Source organism: Rhea pennata, unplaced genomic scaffold (assembly GCF_028389875.1).
Source record: "Rhea pennata isolate bPtePen1 unplaced genomic scaffold, bPtePen1.pri scaffold_47, whole genome shotgun sequence".
Taxonomy (NCBI): Eukaryota; Metazoa; Chordata; class Aves; order Rheiformes; family Rheidae; genus Rhea; species Rhea pennata.
The window spans coordinates 1,091,827-1,113,577 of NW_026907686.1; the positions used below are offsets into that span (position 1 = coordinate 1,091,827).

The window sequence follows — 21,751 nt, forward strand, 5'->3', positions numbered from 1 at the left end:
GCCTCTGGGACCCAGAGTGCTGCATCCGTACTACGTGATACTTGGTGGGAACGGTCTGTGTTGCAACTTTTGTATCCATACTACATGATACTTGATGGGAACGGTCCCTGCTGTAACTTTTGGGTGTCTAGAACACTACCGCTGTGTTAAGCAGAATACGGATAAGTAACTAACAAGGTCGTGGAAATCTGTGAGAAAGAACAGCGAACAGATCCGGTGGCTTCCAGCCACAGAATAACCGTGAGAAACAGTCAACAAGAAGGTCTGAAGTTGGAGAGTAATGAAATAGCGAACCCCAAAGTCAATGTGGCCCCCAAAATAAATCCGCACACGTGCGCAGTGTCATAGCCCGGTTATGCAACTGGGGCGGAGTTGGGCTAAACTCCCTGCAGTGCAGAGCAATCCCGCAAGCCCCACAACAGATCCTGCAGGCAGCAGGGTACCTGCGCTTCCTGACAGCACAGCTGCACGACAAAGCTCTCAGGCCACAGCCACGACTCACACGACACACACAGCAGAGCCAGCAGAGGTTACAAGCATTGCACTTTTATTACATGCAGAGAGAGCTGACAAGCGGCAGCTGCTTCCTGATGCAGCATCAAGCCCAGAGCCTTTGCAAACGCACATTGTTTTGCACAAGGCAGAACAGCCCAAGCATATGGAATGCATGGAAGTGCCTGAGCTTGCCCCAGGGCAGAGAGCGAGAGAGCTGCAGGGCACAGCTGGTGTCTTGGTGCTGCAAGAGCAGGCAATCAGTGGCCTGAAAGGGCTCCGAGGAGCCCTGGGAGTGGGCCGTGCTCAGTGCTGCAGAGGAAGGCGAAAAAACCTCCAGGCACTGCTGCCAATCTGTGCTGGGGGAAAATTCCTTCCTGACCCCAAAGCTGGTGATCGACTGTTCCCTGCGCACGTGAGCAAGGCCTGCCTCCCGGCCAGCCCTGGGACGCTTCTCACGCCCACCGGGGCACACCAGTGCTGCCCAGTTCGCTTCCTCTGGAAAATGTGCTGGAAGCGGTCAACAACTTGTACCTACTGAAACCTATGAAGAAAAGAAAAATTAATAACCAGAAAATAAGCATAAAATATACACCCAAATGGATCAGCCCTGATGACATTTTCATCAAATTACCCAAAGCCATTTCAATAGCAACACACATTTTTCTTGCTATCAGCAAAACGTACTCTGTTGCATTTTGAAAGGGAGTGGGTTTTCAAAGAGCTATGATCTGAAGTTTTCTGTCGGTCCAGAAATAAGTTTTTAAAATCTTGAGTTTTACGTGTTGGGAAAAAACTGAGCAATGAGGTTCACAGGAATTGTCACTGTAGAGATAGAAAAAGTCCAACTGTGAAGCCTCAAAAAAAAAAAAAAAAAATTGCCAGGCCACTCTTATAAGCTATCACATCAAGAGTATTACAAAGTTGAAAGAGCTGTTATTTGTAAACCTATAGGTCTTTGAACTAAAGGCATAGCCTATTAGTATGTATTATTAACATAACTGAAAAAAGAAAAACAAAATCACAACAATGATTTTGGACAGTTTCAGAGGCCATTTTTAAACCAGAGTTAATGATTTCTGCTCTCCTGTTACACAGGGCTCAATAAAACTATAAAGATTTGACAGGTTAAGAGAATAAACATTGCAATGAAGTGAGCTATCCCCAGCTTAGCTATAAACATTCAATATTTCCTCTGAGAAAGGATAATGTAAATTAAAAATAATACGAAACAAACAGGAATGGAGAATTTTTAAGATTTTTGATAATTTTGATCTTTTAACTTATGTTTTGCAGAGATACTATGTAACTCAATGTACTCATTCTCCAAGTCCTCAAGAATTTGAATTTGTCATAATCACTAATAGAAAACTGAGTTGTTTTCACAAACCAAGGTATACACTGACTTTTTCACGTTATTCATCTTTCTACTCCTGTGGTCAAGTACCTTGCAGTGATTATCGCTTATTTGTTCAAGCAGTGAGGAAATATTAACTATCACAAGTTCTCAGCAGAGACTGGACAGTAATTATCAACAGATGGCTGGCAGTACAGTTTGGGGTGAGAGAAAGAAAGTGCCCTTCCTTCCAAAACATCCCCCACTGAGAAGTCCTCAGCAACTCAGTGGTCACAGTTTTGGTTAAAATCAGATTTATGTTAACTACCTGTTTTCTCCCCACATTTTTCTTTAATATTTGCTTATTTAACTATGATGAGGAAGCACAAACCCTGTACATCCCATCTATCTTATAATGATGACATTCATATCTGGAAAAAAAATCAACTTTGGTAATTTACACTCTTATTAAAATAATACTAGTATTGGGTAATTAGAAAGGATCCAGTTCAAGAAGTTCAACTGAATACAAACAAGGAAATTCAAAAAAACAGTGTGCTCCTCCTAGTTTATTTACAAAAGCCTTAGCAACGGCCAACACAGAAGAGGCTTGCTTTAGTAGCGGGGGCTGTGCCCAAGGGGCCGCTGATAGAGCACAGCCTGGGCAAAAGGCAGCAGTGCTTCCTACGTGCTCCCAGCACCGCCCGAGCACCACGGAAGGACAACGCAATCCGGGCTGCTCAAGCTGGCAGTGCCAGCTCACAGCTGGCTGGGGCCCAGAAAGAAACTTCCCAGGAGCCTCCCGATTTCCACACTGCATATGCTTAAAACCCCAAACTTCTGGTTCATACATCCGTGCAGAAAGCGCTTCCTGTGGACTACCTCCACAGTGCAGTTTTCCGATGTCTGAGACATTTTTTTAGGGTCCCTGCAGAGCACCTGCCCCTCTTTTCTTCTCTCAGGCAGTGACTCCACAGACTGACCGCAGTGCTGCTTGCTGTTTCACTGCAAACCAGCCAGCTTCAGCGTCCAGCTCCCTCCCACGCCCTGAACGGCCGGACGGCACCTCAGCGAGACGGGGCGGGTCAGGCTCGCCGAGCCCATGCCAGGCCTGCTCCGCGCAGCTCGCCAGGGCTTCAGCAAGGACGGAGCTCGCACGCTGCGCCTCGGCCCCCGACAGCTCCCCGCAGCCCGTCCGGCCTCCAGGCAGGAAGACTCGCACAGCCCAAGGAGCCCAGCACGTGCCTCAAGGCCGGCCAGGGCTCCTTGGGGGCGCAGCCGGCTCCCAGCTCCCTCGCAACCGGAGGGCTACCTGGAGAGGCGGCCAAGACGGCGGCGCCGGTCCGCAACTGCCCCCGTGACGGCGCCGCTTCGGGAGCAGCGGCCGCTTCCCGCGCAGCGCCGCCACCCCATGACAGGCCGCGCCGGGTCGGGCCGCGCCGGGCGCCGCCGCGCAGGTGCGTGCACGGCAGGGGCAGCCGGGGCGGGGGCGGGGCCTGCACGGGAAGGTGCCGCGAGGGGCGTGGCCAGCGCAGCCGCCCTGCTGCGGGGCAGAGGTCGAGGAAGACAGCGACCATTGGCTGCGGTGCTGCTCTCTGATTGGTGCTCTCCCTGGGGAGGCGGGGCTCGCAGGCTTCCCGCTTGCGGGAGGTGGGGGCAGCACGTGAAGCTGCTCCGTCCGCGGCGGGATGGTGGTCCGGGGCGGCGTGAGGAGCCGGGCGGCGGCGGCGGCAAGGGCGGGCGGGCGGGCGGCGAGCACCGGGGCCTGGCAGCAGCGGGAGGTGTGTGTGGGGGGGGTGGGTCACGGCTGGTGGCAGGGACTGGGCAGCGGCTGGCAGCGCTGCGTCCTGCAGGGACGATGGCTCCTCGCTGTCCGCCCTCAAATGCCTGGAGCACTCGTAGCGCACGGGGCGGCTGGACACACTGTTCGGCTTCGAGCGGCCCACAGAGCCTGGCGAGCGCACGGGCTGGCTCATCAACATGCGCCCGGTAGGACTGGGCCGGGGGAGGGGGATGTCACCGGCTGGCGGTGTCATCCACAGGCACCCGGTAGGACTAGGGGGGACAATGATGGGAGGTGTCACCGACAGGCACCTGGTAGGACCAGGGCGGGGGAGGGGGGAGATGTCACCGACAGGCACCCGGTAGGACCTGGGTGTGAGGGGAGGTGTCACCAATAGACACCCAGTAGGACTGGGGTAGGAGGGGGCGGGGGGGTCGTGTGTCATAACAGGCCATGTGCATGTGCAGATGGAGGTGGTGGACGAGGACCGGCGACTGGTGAGCGCTGTGGACTACTACTTCCTCCCAGAGGATGGGAGCCGCTTCAAGGTGCATCCCGTTCCTCCAGGGCAGCGCTGGTGCCCAGGCTGGGCATCCTGCCTGCCCCCACCGGTTTGGCTGTTCTGGGCCCCAGGCATCACCCACAAGGCAGCAGCGCTGTCTGCCCTACGCTGGGTCCACCTGGGACCCTTGGGGGCCAATGTGGGTGCTGCAGAGATGCAGGGATGTGTATGTGGCGCACAAATGCCAGCAACGCGCAGCAAGGGCAGCACGGTGCTCGTTGCTTCCATTGGGAACCGTTGGGTTGGTTTCTCACCTTGGCTGCGGGGTCACGCAATGTTCACCGGTTTTGATTTCTCCTGGGTGGCCCTGCCCTATAAGCCGTATTTCTACTTCACTACCCAGAAGGCGAGTATGGACCTAGAAGCTGCGCACTGGCAAGCGGGGTCTTGAGTAAACTAGTGGCCGAGGTCCCAGAGACAAGGGCAGGTTTGACTTGAAGGGTCCCCCAGTAAGCTGAGAGGCCTTGTGACCGACCATCTTCTTGGGTTGGTAGGAGAAAAATCCAGCTACAGTGCTTCTGTTGGTGGTTTTGTCAGAGCTGTTAGAGAAGACCTGAGATGGGAAGCAGCTGTATCAGTATGGTGGCTCCACTAAGGTTTCTTAGAGGGCGGTTGGTTTGTTATGTGATGAATTACCCCTTCAAGGAGCTGTCATATTTTTCCTGTTCTTTTTTTGTCCTAAAATTGATCTCTGGAGCCTATTTCACTTCTTCTAAGCCCAAACAGGGGTAAATTTCCCCTCTCATCTCGTCTTGATCCTGCTCGTGCTGCAAAACTGGGTTTGTTCTGACGGTGCTGTGAATTGACGATCAAAGACAGCCCCAGTGTGAAGGAACAGATTTCCAGATGGCCAGGATTTCAGGACAGCCTCGTGTCCTCCCCTCACAATTGAGGACACTAGTGCCGGAACCTCTTGTGAGCTTGTCTCTCCTCTGGAGAAGCGTCTGGCTTTGTTGCTCATTCTCCAGTTTCTTTGCAGGGCTGTGAATGAGAAGTGTCATCCTTCCTCTCCAAGAAGTTTCAAGGGAACATTTCAAAGCTGGAAACTGTCCCCAAAGAAGATTTGGATCTGGTCAGTATTCCTCTGCCTGCTGTACTATTGAATAACCCTAATCTTTCTTTCTTTCTTTGTTTCTTTCTTTCTTTTGAGCTCAAGTGGAGTAGAAAGGGGCTAAGCAGTAAAGGGAAGCAGTATGCTTACCTTTAATCTTCAAGCACTGTTTGCATTGCATGTCATGAATAGGCTAATTATTGCTTATTGATAGTAATTGCTTATTATAGTAATAGTAAATAAAATATATGTTCTGCTCCAGCACATAGTCTTTTTCACAGGATGCTCAAGAAACTTCCTGAGCTAGAAATGGTTGGAGGTAAGAGTGTTGTGGCAGAAGGAGATACTATACATTTACTCTTTCTTGGGTGTGTACTGGTGATTGTGCTTGGAAACAGACAACAAGACAAGATGGCCCTTGGTGTGAACTGGCATAGCTCATATGTTCTTCGCTGTCTTACGTGCTTGCTAGCATCTCTTCTCACTCCTAGTCTTTCCATCCAATTACTACCTCTTCTTTGGCCAGTTCTTCCGTGTGTGCCAGTATAATTTGCCTTCCCAACGCTTTCTTACTGTTAGCAGTCTTCCCCTTTCCCTCATTACTCTTTTCCACCCTCAGCTGGCACTGTCTTGTTGCTTTGTAGCCAAATCACTTGGTGGGTCTTAAGCAGAACTACATTAAGTTATCCTTCCACACGGATGACTTGGTGAAGGTGCGGAAAGAGATCTCTCTTGTTGTGAGGAAAAACAGAGAGCGAGACCAGGCGAGCGATGTCTATACGTCTATGCTGTCAAGGAAAGAGGTCTCCTTAGGATGGTTGGTCCATGGGCTTACTAGGATTCCCCTAGTCACACAGACTAAAAAGTACAAATGAGAATTCCAATCTTCTCTTTGGTTTCCTACACCTGATGTCTGATTTCAGTTGAACCATTTCAAAGGAAGAGGAATCTAGTGAAGTGAGCACTCCCTGCCCCACTGAGAGGTGTACATTTTTTGTTCCAGGTGGTTCCTGGGGTGCCCAGCTATTCTTAAACTCATTGTTATGCTTTATAAATCCAATGCCATAAGAAACCTTTACTATAAAGGCATAGAGGTAATAAGTGTTTTTTGCCTGCGCAATGTTTCCTCACGTGCTGTCAGTCCTGATGACTCTCTTTCTCGAAGGGGGTTGTTGCATTAAAGAGAAGCTTTTGTTATTCCGTTCTCTCCTGTTAATGAATTTTGCTGTTTGGTTATCAGTGGGTACCACTGTTGCTACCTTGTCTCCTACAGTCAAGCCTGCTGGGTCTGAGATGTGCATAAACCTACTTACGTAAATTAGTTGGTGATCTAATGAGAACTGCTCGTTAAATCATATTCTAAAGCTGATTTGAGTTTAATGTATTTGGTCATATTCAGGATCCGGTTCTTCTCGCCTTTGACATTGAAACTACCAAACTGCCTTTGAAGTTTCCTGATGCAGAGACAGACTGGATCATGATGATCTCCTACGTGGTTGATGGGCAGGTAATGGAACAACAGTTCTTTTCTTCATGCTTTGGAGCAAAATGCTAGACAGCAAACGAGCATGTCACCTTTGGCGGTCTGGTCCCTGGCTTGCTTTGTTGCTAGTTGCTTGGTTTATATGTAATGGCTGTGGAAATAAAATTGAAGTCTAGTCTGAATGATGCATAAGGATTTCCTCGTTTTGTATGTTGGAGAACCCAGCTAAGGCTACTGGTGCCCCTTTGAGGGGCAGTAGTAATTCGGAGAGTATAGTCCTTAAGTTGTCTTCCTTTTGGCATCCTTAGTTGATTGTAAGCAATTGTTCAGAAGGTGACCTCCAAAGAGTTGTTCCCACTTGACAAAAGCTCTACCTATCAAGCTGTGCAAGGATTATCGCATCGATGGAAGACTATTTCATCCTTTAGGCAGTGTGTTCCGGTTGTTCAGGAACGTGTCCCTGGTGTAGCAGGGATCTGAGTCCTCAGTAACTCTTCCTTTGTCAACTCTCTAGGGCTATCTGATCACAAACAAGGAGATTGTCTCTGAGGATATTGAGGACTTTGAATTTACTCCGAAGCCGGAGTATGAGGGTCCATTCTGTGTCTAAGGAACCAGATGAGGTAAGTAGGTTCTACTTGGGAAATAAGGCTGCTTTTTATCTGCCTTGGTCTCTTGTAGGCCAAAGAGAGCTTATCACCCAATAGAGTGTATCTTTGGGGAGCACAGCGGACAGTCACAGTGCTGGTGATGCTTTCATTTCATGGTGTGATGATGAGGCAGATCAGGTTCTAGCTAGGTCAAGAGCAGAGGGGAAGGACTGCATCAATTGCATTATATCCAGTGCCTGCCTGCAGGAGGTGAATTTGCTGAGTGTTTGTGTTTGTGTTTGTGGGGGAGATGTTTTTTGTTTTGAGTTTTTTTTAATCCTCTGTTGCATACTAGGCTCATTTAATGCAGAGGCAGTTTGAACATGTCCAGAAGACCAAACCTACTCTCATTGTCACATACGATGGAGACTTCTTTGGCTGGTGAGATCAGGAATGAAAACTAACCTGGTTTCTAAAAGGAAATGTTGTCTAGGCCATGAGGTGAGATTGGGTACCAGCCTGTATGTCCTTTGTCTGGAGGTCACATAGCGGCCACATGCGTTCTTATCTATGCAGACTATCCAACCAGTTTGGGAACCTGTTTACAACCTGATTATGTGCTCTTTATCTGGAGTACTGGGCTGAGTCTTGGATCGCCAGCCTGCACAGGACTGTCGAAGAGGGGGAGGTGGAATTCAGAATTTTTTTTTTTCCCTGAGCAGAGCTATGTTTATTGGCTTTCTATAGAGTCTCCTCAGTTGGTCCTGGGATTGCTGAGCTACTTTTAGATTGTTGTTGATTTGGCAATGTTTGTACACTGATGACCTCAGTAACTGGAGAACAGGCAAAGTGTCAAAAGAGAACTGCAGAATAATAGGGAGACCAGAGCAGCCAAGCCTTTGGGGAGCGAAGGAAACTCGATCATAATGTTCTGCCTCCTGGTATAGGATGTAAGCAAACAGCTTCCTTCTTGCAGTAGCTCTGCCCTACAGGGAGTTTTCACTGTGGCCAGCTCTCACGGGTAAGGTCTGGAGCAAAGGAGAATTCACAAGAAAAATTCCTCATTAAGTAGCTTACAAGAAAGCAATTCTGAAACCCTTGGGGTGGGGATGGGGTGGAGGAAAGGGACTGCTTTGTTTCTACTCTTCTGCATTGTCTCTCTCCTCAGGCCTTTTGTGGAAGCAAGAGCAGCAGCTCATGGAATTAATATGTGTCAGGAAATTGGATTTCAGAAGGGCAGCCAGGGAGAGTACAAAGCCCCACAGTGCATCCACATGGATTGTCTGAGGTACCGAATGCTGCATCTGTACCGTATAACTGCATCTTTATCTGTTAAATTTGTATAAAATGCCTACAGTTGATGTATTTGAATACTGTCCCTTTTCCATCTCTGTGCACTGCTATCATGAGTTGCATCTTATTAGGAAAGGACTAGCACCCCCATCTTTGGTTGTGCTGCTTCTACTCGGTACTCCATTGTGTGCCGTTAGCTACAGAAGTTACGTCTTGCCCACACTAGCCTGAACAACTAACTCTGTTTATACAGTCTGCTCGTGGCTGTCACTGGGGATTTGAGAACTGTCCTGGATAGCAGGTAAAAGGACAGGATAAGACCAAACCGTTGTAGTGGGCACAGGGCCATATTCTAACCCAACAGCCTGCCTAGCACAGAGAGGAAAAGAAAGGGTGCATGTGTGTGTGTGTGTGTGTGTGTGTGTTTGTGTGTACAGGAGAGGGCTGTCTGTCTTGGCAGTTGTGACTTGAATGTTTTTTCACATTGGACCAGTGTCCAGACTCTGGAAAACAACTGCCTCTCTTTGCAGTCCTGCTGATACCTCCTCCTGTGTTTAAATGTTTATCTTTGAAGTCTCTGAAGTATGAGGGTTGAGAAAAATCTGAGCAGTAGAAATGATTTGAATAGCAGAATTTGTACGAGTCAGGATTTAAGAGCATGGGTAGATATGCAGACTGTCTAAAGCTGTGCAGCTTCTTATTCCACTGCACTTGGATGTTCTGCTCTCACCTTTCCCTGTTAGAGTAATCCAGATCTTTTTGTACGTAGCAGCCCTTTCTGAAGTGCAGGGCTGTCTCTTCGTAGACTGGCATTTTCATTATTCTGTCTAGGTGGGTGAAGAGAGAGAGTTACCTGCCAGTGGGAAGTCACAACCTGAAAGCAGCAGCGAAAGCAAAACTGGGTTATGATGCAGTGGAGCTGGACCCTGAAGAGATGTGCCGGACGGCTATGGAGGAGCCTCAGGTATTCCCACCCTGTGCTGTATCTCTGGGCATCTGCAATATTAGTGAACCTTTGAGTTAGAGCTTTGTGAAATCCTTTAAGTTAATGCAGTGTCTTTGAGAAGTTGTCAGTGTATCTTGCTGAATTTCAGACACCTGAAAGAACTTAAGCTTAGGGAAGAATAGAATTTCTTTGATGTTTTTCTGTCATTGGCGCTGCACTGTATATTTGTGTTATTTACACTTCTGCAAAACGGTAGTACTCAGGGCATTGCAACGGAGCAGTACTTTGCTAGTGTCCAGGAGACACCTTAATGAGGTTTCTGCCGAAGCCCTGGAGATCTCTGTAGGCCAAGAGTGGCCTCCTGACCACTCCGGAGTGGCATCTGTGCAGATGTGTGAAATCTTCCCCATTTCTGCTAATTTGGAGCTGGCTTATGTAATTCAGGTTAAAGCAGAATGTCGTCTTAAGCCAACTGATAACTCTTTACCTGCTGGGATGTTTGTATGCAGAAATATACCTTTTGCATCTTCCTGCTGATTTCAGCCTTTCATTGTTTCCCGTTGTACGTGTTAACTGCTGTATTAAATGTGACTGGGATTGATTTGTCTTTCTCCTCAACAGACTCTGGCCACCTGTTCGGTGTCTGATGCAGTTGCTACCTATTACCTATATGAAGTATGTGCACCCTTTCATTTTCACGTTGTGCACCATCCTTCCCATGGAGCCTGATGAGGTGAGTGCATGCCTGAAACAATTTCTTTTCTGGGCAGAGAGCTGCATGCTTCATGCAACAGTGACACATTGGCAATAGAACTAATTTCTACTGTTTGGATAGTTTTTCCCAAGGAAAGGAGGGAAAGTAGTCTCCAAATGCGCTTCCTTTCTGCAGTACAGCAGTCATAGCTGTTTTCCATAGACCAGTTATGGGTAGCCTAAGTGAAGGAGTTGGTTTTGTTTCCTTACTGTGCTCCTTCTTGCCTTGGGCTTCAATACTGTCTGAATAAACACATCATGTTGGGCACCAAATCAGACATTTAAGTTCAATGATGTGGTGATAAAGCCAGCCTAATTGCAGCAGCACCCTTTACAGTGCTTCCTTCTAAGTCCAGTTTTTGATGTCTGTGTTTTACAGGTGTTAAGAAAAGGTTCTGGGACACTGTGTGAGGCATTGCTGATGGTTCAGGCCTATCACGCCAACATCATCTTCCGCAACAAGCAGGAGCAGGAGTTCAGCAAACTTACAGATGATGGCCACGTGCTGGACTCAGAGACGTATGTAGGAGGCCACATGGAAGCTCTGGAACCTGGGGTTTTTCGCAGTGACATCCCTTGCTGCTTTAAAAAGGTAAGGACACAATCAAGGTGCTGCGACAGAGGCTTTAAAATGGTAATGCAATGATGCTCTTTCTCTTCTTTCTGGAGAACATGGCAGTAGGGAATAACCCTCCAACTGGAATTACCATCCTCTGTTCTTTTGGGGGATACCCAATAGCAATACCTGTTATAAAACTTTGATACCTAATTTATGGCTTGAGTGTATGAACCTGCTTAGAGTTTAGGTGGGAAGGGTTGGAGAAGTTGCTCTTCATGACCTCAGACTGGCTATTGGGTAAAGACAGTGTTACAGCAAGGAGAGTGGTTCATTGCTTTTGTGTGGGTTTGTTTATTGGTTGGTTGAGGGTGGGTTTTTTTTATGGTTTTTGGTTTTCTTTGAGCGAGTGGTTGTTGGCATAGATGACTCTGTTTTTGTCTCATCAGGATTATATCTTTGTCCTTCTCCCACTCAAGCCAAGCTTCTTTTGGCCACTTCATTTGGCCTCTTTTACCTGTTTCTGGTTAGTACTACTGTCTAGATTGTAAGTTTTTAGAGGCAACTTCTCTCTTTGCTGTGTGATACACCACACCTCAGTGCTGCTTATTTTAGTGGCCTTAATCTTATAAATGATCTTAAGGGAACGTGCACTGTGAATTTAGAAGGATCTTAAATCTAAATCCTTGGCCCCTTAGAGCAGTGAGAAGTGTGAGCAGCTGACTGCTAGGTCAGCCACGCCTCATAAGTGTTGCTCTATGGAACATACATGCAATCATCTCTTCTTGTTAGCTGCCCTATATAGCCTCCTTTGCAGGAGAACTCCAAGGGCCGGGGAGCAGCCACCATCTCTTCTCTGCTTTGTGTTTTGCCTTAGTGCGAGTGGTGTAGACTTTTGTGAGTTGTAGGGTTCTTAGCAGAAAGCCACCGTCCTTCAGTTCTAGAGAGCTCTCAAGTTGGCTGTGGAGGTCAGGCCAGCTAATTGGCCAACATTATCTGCCTGCTCACATCGGAGCTGGTCGATGAACAAAGGGGCATTTCCAGATGCCATTCAGCTGACCTGTTTCAGCCATCTGCCCTTCAGATGAGATGAACTGCTCTCTACCCATACTGAGACATGCTCTGCTAAGTAGTGAGCCTGTTTTCAAAGATCCCCGAAGCTACACTGGAGCATGGATAATCTTGCAGAAGCTGTCACTCCCCACCCCCTCTTTCCCTGGGCAGTGTGCGAGGATGGGTGTCAGGGCTAGAACAGGTCTCGGTATCATTCCTGTATCCTTGCAGAATCCTGCTGCCTTTGACTTCCTGGTGCAGCACATGGAGAAGACGCTCTGGCATGCTGTCGAAGAGGAAGAAGGTTTGCCTTTGGATCAAGTCACCAGCTTCCAGGAAGTCTGTTGTCCTGCCTCAGCCTGCAGGGGCAGAAGCATGACTGGGCTTTCCAGGGAGAGCAGAATTGTGAGGGTGGAGTTGCAGCACATTTCTTTAGGCAAGCCTGGGTCCTGTGCACATATGTTGGTGTTGAAGAAAGTTGTTATACAACTTTGAGTTCTGCCCCATGTATATCTGTGCCTTATTTCCCATATTAATAAAGAACTGGCATAGGCTGGAGGCAAGGCTGATTTTTCTCATCCTGAATATGTCTGGTGAGACACCACATGTTAAAGATGCCTGTTTAGACTCATTTTATACTCCATGGAGAGAGACAGGAGAAACTTATCTGTAGACATTTGCAGTGTAGATGAAACCTACCTTGGAGGTCCAAAAGAAAACCTTAAAGATTGGTGGCTAAAGAAGACTCGCCACTGCCACTCTTCTTAATCCTGTTCCTTTAGTTCTTCATACTCTTCCTCTGTTCCCCAGACTCAGTGGCAGGTGTCTCTGCATGTGGGAAGTAAAGGACCAAATATAGTGCATATGTGACTGCATCATTAATTCCTTCTTGTTTGAATTTTACTTCTTTACATCTCCCCGCAGGTTTGTGATGAAATCAAAGTCAAGCTGAATTCCTTTAATGATGTTCCTAACGGAATTGAATGCCCCCGTATCTACCATTTAGATGTAGGGGCCATGTACCCCAACATCATTCTGACCAACAGGTTGCAGGTGGGTAACCTCAGTCCAGTCAGGAAGGTGTCTTCTGTTTTGTCTTGCAGATGGTCTAGGAGTTCCCTCCAATTTGATCCCCTTAACGGCAAACAATAAACTTTCTGCCCTGGACAGGGGGATAAAATAAGGCTCAGTTTGAAATCCAGTCAGGCTGTTACAGTTGGCAGGTGTACAGAGCCGAAAGGTCTGTCCAAGGTAGAGCAATAGCTTTAGCTGGTTTCTTCCAAAGAATAGTCATTGTTTTTGCTGTAACTTGTGTTCTGAAAAGCTCCTAGAAAGGAAAACTTACTGAACATCACCTCTGTGATGTTCACATTTGTGTTCTTCTACTACCCAACATCTGTTCATTCTGAAATATGTCACCGGAGACGGTTCTGTTTTCTCTAACATGGGTGTGTCTGACCTGTGTCCAGCCTTCAGCAATGGTGGATGAGGCCACGTGTGCTGCCTGTGACTTCAACAAGCCAGGTGCTCATCGTTGGTGCCGGATGACTTGGCAGTGGAGAGGAGAATTCAGTAAGTGTAATTCTGCTGTCTGCTTTGTCAAGTTCCCTGTTGCATTGCAGCATGGATAGAGCTTGCAGTGTGAGCTGAAGACACAGAGACCACTTCCTGTTCCTCCCCTGGAGAGCTCCTAGTTGCTGTTCCTTTGCAGTGCCTGCAAGCCGCAGCGAGTATCACCGCATCCAGCAATGACTGGAGCCTGAGATGTTTCCTGCTCTGTATCCAGATGGAGCACCCCGGGCGTTCCACGAGCTTTCCCGTGAAGAGCAGGCCAAGTATGAGAAGAAGTGACTGGTAAGTGAAAAAAAAAATGGCATTACCTGGAGCAGGTTTTTGCTGCCTAGACTGCAAACACATCATTAATTACTTCTCTCTCAGGTCTGGAGCTACTTAGTTCATGCTGGCTCAGACTGAATTTGATCTCAGTTTTATGCTGCAACAGTTTTCCCCTAGGATCCCAACCAATTCCTGTACGTTTTTTGAGGAGGAGGCAAGTGCTGTTTTTTGTCTCAGTGTTTCTCTTTTCTCACTGAGAGCCATATATTTGAGCTGACACACATGAAAGGTGGTGTTTGTTTGTCTGTTTGTTTTTGTTGTTGTTCTTTAATGAGTGCTAATTAAAGCATGTCAGTGAAACACATGTGTCAATACCCTTTCACTTTTTGCTCCTAAAGTGATACTGCTCAGCAGAAGCATCTAGTTAGCAGGGGCTCTGAGCAGAGCCTGAATTTGTGGATGGGCCATCATGGGCAATTTATTTCCCACACATACCTCTGCATCTCTATAGAGAGGTGCTGTTTCTCTCTGAATTAGTATCTTCCACCCCTTGCCTGTGTAGCAGGTCTGCTTCCTTGCTTTCCTAGGTATGGTGTTTATTTGCATTGATGGAATTTTTCTCAGACTGGTGCCTTGAAAGCTTCGGATCTGTGTGGTTTGCCCTGATGCCATTGTGTTCATCCTTCCCATCCATAGTGGGGCACTGATCTGTGAGAAGGCTTTCTCTATTTATTCCCTTTACTAGATTATTGCTGCAAGGCTTGTGAGCAGATCCACGTCACCAAGGTGGAGGAGCGTGTCACCACCATCTGCCAGCGAGAGAACTCTTTCTATGTAGACACTGTACGAGCTTTCAGAGACCGTCACTGTGAGTTCAAGGGGCTGCATGAGGTGCTGGGCTTGAATTTCTGTTTTATTTGTGCTGCGAAAGCTAGAAGGTCCTCACCTCTCACTGAAAACTTGAACCCTAAAGGATCGTTTTGCTCAATCTGTATGGTCAATAAGAAATACTAGCTTTCCTGACAGCTCTGGTGCAAGTGCAGTTTTTCCCCTGCTGAATCCTAAACAGCTGCTGCCACAGTGGTTCCTATCTCTGTGATGTCTCAGCTCACTTTCAGTGCTAGGAAAGAAAACAGCTGGGTTTTTTTTGGCTTTTACTGGATCTAGAAAATCCTCAGCTCAACTATTTTGTGATCTGGTTTGTGTTCAGCGTAGGGTACTTTTCAAACAGAAAGATGAGACAAGCAGAGAAACAATCTTGATCTTAGGCTAAGAAATGATTGATTCTAGGAGAAAGAAGCAGCATATTCTAGTTCTCAAATGTTTGGAGTCTTGTGGCAGAGGGAGGAGACTGACATGTAATTGCTAATATGTTGAAAGAAATGACAAGACGCTGGGACTCTGTCTCTGGAAGAGTTTAATAAAGAGCCATTTGCTTTGCAGTTATTGCTAGTTCTGTCGTGAATCACGGAGGTGGCTGGGAGGCCTTTTCTACTGAAATGTTCTGCTGTTAGTCTCAATCTAATCTCTTGCTGCAAGCATTTAGTTCTTGCCAGCACAATACGTGGTGTGACAGAATTGATGTAGGATGGCAGTTCTGCTGGGATTAGGTAATTCTAACTATGGGTGTGAGTTACAGTTGATGCTGCAAGACTCTTCCATAATATAGCATAATGCCTATGCCCAACGCTTCCCCCTCAAATGCAAAAGAAAGAGCAGAAAGAAAGAGGAATTATCTTAATAACTGATACTGTTCTAGGATCACAGTGTCATATTAGGATTGAGGTGGGGGGAATATCTGGCTATTGGTACTGCCTGTAGTGGAATGTAGGGTTGTCCTGACTCTGCCTCTTGCCATCAGGTGTGGAAGAAAAAGCTGTCTGCGGCTGTGGAGACAGGCGATGCCTCTGAAGTGAAGCACTGCAAGAATATGGAAATCCTCTATGACTCCCTGCAGCTGGCACACAAGTGTGTCCTCAATTCTTTCTATGGCTATGTCATGCGTAAAGGGTGAGTCTCACCTGCGGTCATTGCTGGAGTCCTCCAGCAAGGAGCGTTGTAAACCAGAGCTGTTCTAGTGAGGCTCTCACCTTCTTAACGTGCTTCCGAAGCACGAGGGGGATGATAGGTGATCCCTGTAACACTTTTTTTTGTTCCTACTAATGACTTCTTATTTATTAGTCCCCTTAGCAGGGACCTTTGCTAAACAAGGCCCTGTAGCATTGGCAATGGATGGCAGGGTTGTCTATAGGTGATTCTTCAGGGTGTGCGGTTTCCTGAAGTATCACAGGGAAGGAAAAGGCAAATGATCTCCTGAGGGCTGTTGTGATTGTCTTTTTTGCCCTGAGACTTTATTTTCTGTACGACCTGATGCGCTTCCCCGCAGCTGTACTTAAGAGGTAGCACTGCAGCCTTTTGACTGTCCCTCCTCCATTCACAGAGCTTGCTGGTACTCCATGGAAATGGCTGGGATTGCTTCACTGGAGCAAATATGATCACACAGGCTAGGGAGCTGATTGAGCAGATTGGGTGAGTATGTACTGAGCTGAGGAAGAAAGGTTCTCCTGTATGTAGTGTGAGTAGGTGGGTAAGGGCAGAATTTGACCGGCAGAGAAGAGGAGCAGTGGGATAGATGTGGGATTAATCAGTGGAAGCTCTGGTGTTCTGGAGATTCAGGTTTCTGACATTGCCATGGCTTATTAATGCCACTGCTGTTGTATGACTAGGACTTCCTTTGCAGAAAGGACACTGCCTCTGCCTGACTTGTGGACAGAGAACAGTTCTTTGGCATATTTTCCAATCTCTTCCTGATGATGATTTTTTTTTTCTTCCGTTCTTAGGAGACCTCTAGAACTGGATAGAGATGGGATTTGGTGTGTTCTTCCCAACAGCTTCCCGGAAAACTTTGTCATCGAGTCAACCAATGCAAAGAAGCCGAAGGTGACAATCTGCTACCCAGGTGCCATGCTGAACATCCCCGTGAAGGTGAGTCTGGCATCTGTACCAGCCAGCTGTACAGTCTGGTAAAAACAGTGAAAGGGAAGAAAACGTTTTAGCCTTCTGTAGGCCTGCAAGCCAGTCAGGCAGTTCTTGTGAAGGGAGCAGCTCTACTGGCAGTGGAGTATGCATCTTTGTTCTCGGAGTTGGCTTCAGCCCAGAGGACAGCCTGTCTTTTGTCTCTGGTCCCCTGTGTAATGAGCAGGACGTTGGGGCTGACAGCTTTGCTTGCTACACAGCTACTCTCTGCCCTGCACAGCCCATAGCTCAAACTGGCGTTTGAGTGGAAGGAGAGACTCTGATATAGCAGAGAGGGTATAGTGTAAGAGACCAAGGTTGGTGTCTGCTTATGTACATAGACTGCCAGAAGCAGTAGGAGTCAAGACAACAAGGTCCCATGCTCTGCTTGCTCAGACATTTATGGCTATAAGCCAAAAGAAGTGACTTCAGAGTCTCCTGCACTTTTCTTCAGGTCCCATGTTTGAGTCCTACGTGCTAAATTGTTCTGTAGGTTTCCAAGGAGTTGCTTGGTCACAAGGAATCAGGATACTTTATTCTCTGCTAAGATAGGGTAAGTTATGCTCCCTCAGGAGAGCAGGGATTGATCTTTCCCATCATCCGGAAGGAACAAAGGCCATCAGTGATCCCTTCAGACAGGATGATGTATCTGGGGGCTATCTGCTCGTATAATCAGCCGAGCTGTTGAGTGAGGCTATTCTGTTGGGGCTGTGCCGGCAGGAAGGCTTCACAAATGATGAGTACCAGGAGCTGGCGGACCCAACCTCTCTCACCTATGTCACACGCTCAGAAAACAGCCTCTTCTTTGAAGTGGATGGGCCCTACTTGGCCATGATCCTCCCAGCATCCAAGGAGGAGGGCAAGAAGCTGAAGAAAAGGTAAGAGTTCAAAGCTTGAAAAATCACCACTTCCCCAAGGGAAGGGATTGAGGGTCCTTTTTCTTGACTACATTTGAGGCGTGTTAGTCCTTGCCCAGTCCTCTGGAGCTGGCAGCATGTTTGGTTTGCTTGTTGCTGCGTACCACCGAGATCATGCTGTCTTTAAATGGCAGGTTCCTTGCATGAGATCAGTCTTTGAATCCAGCTATGCCCTGGCCTTAATTGACACACTCTGACAGTAAATTTCTGGAGATAACAGTAAAACAGCACTTCTCAAACTTTCTGATTAGTCATGGTCTCCCTGTTTGGTTCTGAGATGCACAGGCAAACTTTGATTTTTCTTTCTATCTTTTCTCTTTAAATTCACTAATCTCTGTCTGTCCCTCTCTCAAGTTTACAGACCTCTAGTAATACTTTTCCCAGACGTTTCCACTTTAATCCCCATCTAGGGGAAGGAGTGGATCTTGCCATTGCCATCACGGTATAGAAAAGCAATTGCACTTGACTTCACTGACTTTCTCATGCAGCCTCCTTGACTATGAGCAGGAGCAATTGCTAGAGGACTGCCCACAGACCTGGGTCTGGGTTCAGAAAATACTGTCACTGTCCTCCAGCACTCTCTGTTCTTACAGGACTATGTTTGTTTCTGCTTGAATGTCTCTGTTGGATGAGCTCCAGCATCCACTGTGAGTGCCTTTGCATGCCAAGGGAGTCTATCGCAGAAGTCAAGATGATGTCAAGCACTGAATGAACTCTGCTCATAGGAGTCTTATCTCAGGGGCCCTTGATTTTTTCCTGTGATTTTTGGGATGTCAGCAAGTGCACTTATTTCTTGCTCACTCTCCAAGTGGAAAGAGCAGTAGTGTGGAGCTGGCTGGCAGGTACCGCTGCCAGCTGAGGAAGAAAAGACTGCCTGGAGGAGGAGTGATAAAGCAATGTACGTTTGAGTCTCACCTCTGTTCCACTGAAGCTTCCTGTGATGGTTGTATTGAGCCATACAAATAATTGGCAGGCATGTGAAATCCAAGAAACACAATAGAAAAAAAGAGGACAGTGTGTTGTCATAGTTGTTTCGATAGCGATGTCCGGTTTCCTCTGAGTCCATTTTGCCAGCGTCCCCTCCTGTTTTCCAAACAAAGCTTCATTCTCCTGTATAAGGCTTTTCCTAGTATTTCACTCCACTTCTCTACTCCTCTAACCCCGACTCTCACTTCTTGCCCTTTATTTGTGTGCATTTAAGAACATTTTGCCAGTTAGTACTGGCAAGTTGGGGGCAGAGGCTGATGTGCTTTTGCAGCTGGAGGTGAAGTAGTTCATGATGTTATTGTCTCTAGCTGTGTAAATATGCCTAGATCATGCTAGTACAGAGCCCCACAGCTTGGATTAATTTACCTGGTGGCTGCCTGGTTTGGCAATACTAGAAGTACTTTGGCAGGAGGGTAGTAAGCAGCATCCTGGGAGATGTGTTCCTTGGCATAGACCAGGTTTTGCACAAGCTCCATATCCTAGGTATGGAGTCTTCAGTGAAGATGGATCCTTGGCTGAACTGAAAGGGTTTGAGGAAAAGTGATGGGGAGAGCTGCAGTTGGTGAAGGTATTCCAGTCTTCTGTATTCGAGGCCTTTCTGAAAGGCACCACACTGGAGGAGGTCCCTGCCTCTGTAGCCAAGGTGGCTGATTACTGGTTGGATGTACTGTAGAGCAAGGTGAGTGTAGGGTTTGCAGGATATGCATCCCCTGCATGTTTGTCTTCTCAGGCTGGCCAGAGAAGAGATGTCGAAGCTACCCTAACGCTGTAGGGAGGATGGACTTTGTCTGAAGAGAATGGTTGGTCCATTGTGCCTCTGATGGCTGTTTGCCTGTAATTTCTGCCCCTTTGATTCTCTAGGGCTGTTCTTTAGGGTCTTTTAGCACCAGACCTGTTATTACAGCACTTTTGTCAGCTGTTACCGCTTAATTGTGGGTAAGCGTTGTCCTCCAGTCACCTCTTTCACAGAGGTAGCGTGGTGGCCCTCTTCCACCAAGGACCTTCTCTAGAGCCACTCACTGAGACAGAGGATGGCAGAACCATTTGCCTGCAGAATGTTTTCTGAGGAGCCCAGAAGAGATTAGCTTTAAAATAACCAGCAAGAGCAGAGACAATGCCAGAAAACAGAGCCTCAAACCGGGGAGCAGGAGAGATGAAAAGCCGGAGCGACTGCTCTGCTTGGGAGTTTATTGGGAGCACTTCCCCTTTGTATTTTGCATCTGGCACTATGGAGCTGGGCGCACTAAGAGTTTGACGTACAACATCATTTCAAAGCATTGCATTCACAGCACAAATTCTGATGCAGACCTCATGTCCATGCTCTCTATATTCCATAGGTCGTGTTGGCAACTGGAGCAGAGATTGCTCACAAACTCCTCATAAAGACAGCCGTATCAATCGGTTTAAATGTTCCATGTATATAATAGCAACGAGGTTTGATCATTAGGTTCCTGATAGTGTTTTTTTTTCCTTACTCCTTTTTTCAGGCTGCCAACATGCCTGATTGAGAGCTGTTTGAGCTGATCTCAGAGAACCATTCCATGTCTCGCAAGCTAGAAGACTCTGGGGAGCAGAAATCCACTTGCGTCAGCCCTGCCCAGCGTCTGGCAGAATTCTTGGGAGCCCAGATGGTGAAGGATGCAGGGCTAAGCTGTCAGTTTATCATTTCTAAGAAAGCAGAAGGGTCTCCAGTCACAGAGAGGTAAAACTGCCTTGAGGGGCCAGGACTTTTGGGAGGATGTGAAAGGAATGGCAGGGTGAATTGATGTGGCATGACCAAGTGATTGCTGGTGTACTGGCTTGGACCATAAAAGAGACTGTAGTGGTGAGTAATGCTGTGCAATTGCCTGCTGTTTGGTGGCATAGCAGAGGGGTGAGAGGAGAAGCCCAGAGAGGTGTGTGCAGGCTGAGAAGATGGGGTGCTGTGCTGCCAGTGAGCTTGCTCCTGGTTGGTGCTTCCCTATCTTCTCCAGGGCCATCCCACTTGCCATCTTCCAAGCAGAGCCCAGTGTATGGAAGCACTACCTCTGGAAATGGCTGAAGAGCCCCTCACTGCAGGACTTCAGCATCCGGGCGGTGAGTTGAACGCCCCTATGGAGCAGCACAGCCTTTGATTCTCCAGCACTAGGCTGCAGCTCCTCCCTCGGGAGGCACTATGTTGGCAGCAGTTAGTTGTTGTCACAAAGTGAAGTGCTGTGGAGAGTACTGCAAGCAAGGAGAAATGCTGGTCCCTACATCACCCAGCAGAGCCCAGAGCAGCACCTTTCTGCTCCATCTCCTTCACTGTCTACTATTGTGCATCTTGCCCAGATTCTGGACTGGGACTACTATATTGAGAGACTAGGCAGCACCATCCAGAAAATCATCACTCTTGCTGCAGCACTGCAGCAGGTATGGAGGTGGGAAAGGACAGGAGGGCTGCAGGTCCATGGTGATGGGAGGAAAGACAGAGGGCATTGGCTTTGGGGACTGCTTATGTGTGATTTGACAACATTCCTCAGGTAAAGGACTCTGTCCCACGGGTCCGGCATCTCGACTGGCTGCACAAGAAACTCCTAGAGAAGAATGATGTGTACAAACAAAAGAAAATGAATGAGCTCTTCACTTCTGAAGGCAAGAGAAAGGTAATAAGAGTGAGAGAAAGGAGTTGGCTGTGCTGATGGGCATCTCTTGCTGATACTGTGTTCTCAGCACCCAAATCTTCTTGCTGTCATTTCTCTCAGGTCCTTGCTAACCAGCACCAGGGGGGAACACCCAGCTCCCAGATTGGAGACATAGAGGATTTGGGGGCTGCTAAGCCCCTTCAGCTGTTGGTTCCAGTTGCAAATAAACAGAAGCGGGTCCGTACGGCAGAGGAAAGCTAGCAGATGTTCCAGTATCTGGAGTTGTCGCAGTCCTGGCGAGAGATCCTGGGCCCACCTGCTGCCATGGGCACTACTAAGGTAAGTGAAGTAGACTGGGCAGGAGGAATCCAGGAAACATCCTAGGAGTATGATCATCTGCCTAGCCAGCCAGGGAACAGGGCGTAGCAAGCTGCATGTTTATTGAAACCCTCTGCGCTTCTATGGCTGAAAACTACAAAGGGAAGTGTTACCGGG

General features: G+C 47.8%; 1 pseudogene; it reads left to right on the top strand.

Moving 5' to 3' along the window:
• The window catches only part of LOC134154872 (DNA polymerase epsilon catalytic subunit A-like), a 78,962-nt pseudogene that overhangs the window by 47,518 nt on the left and 9,693 nt on the right, over positions 1-21,751 (top strand).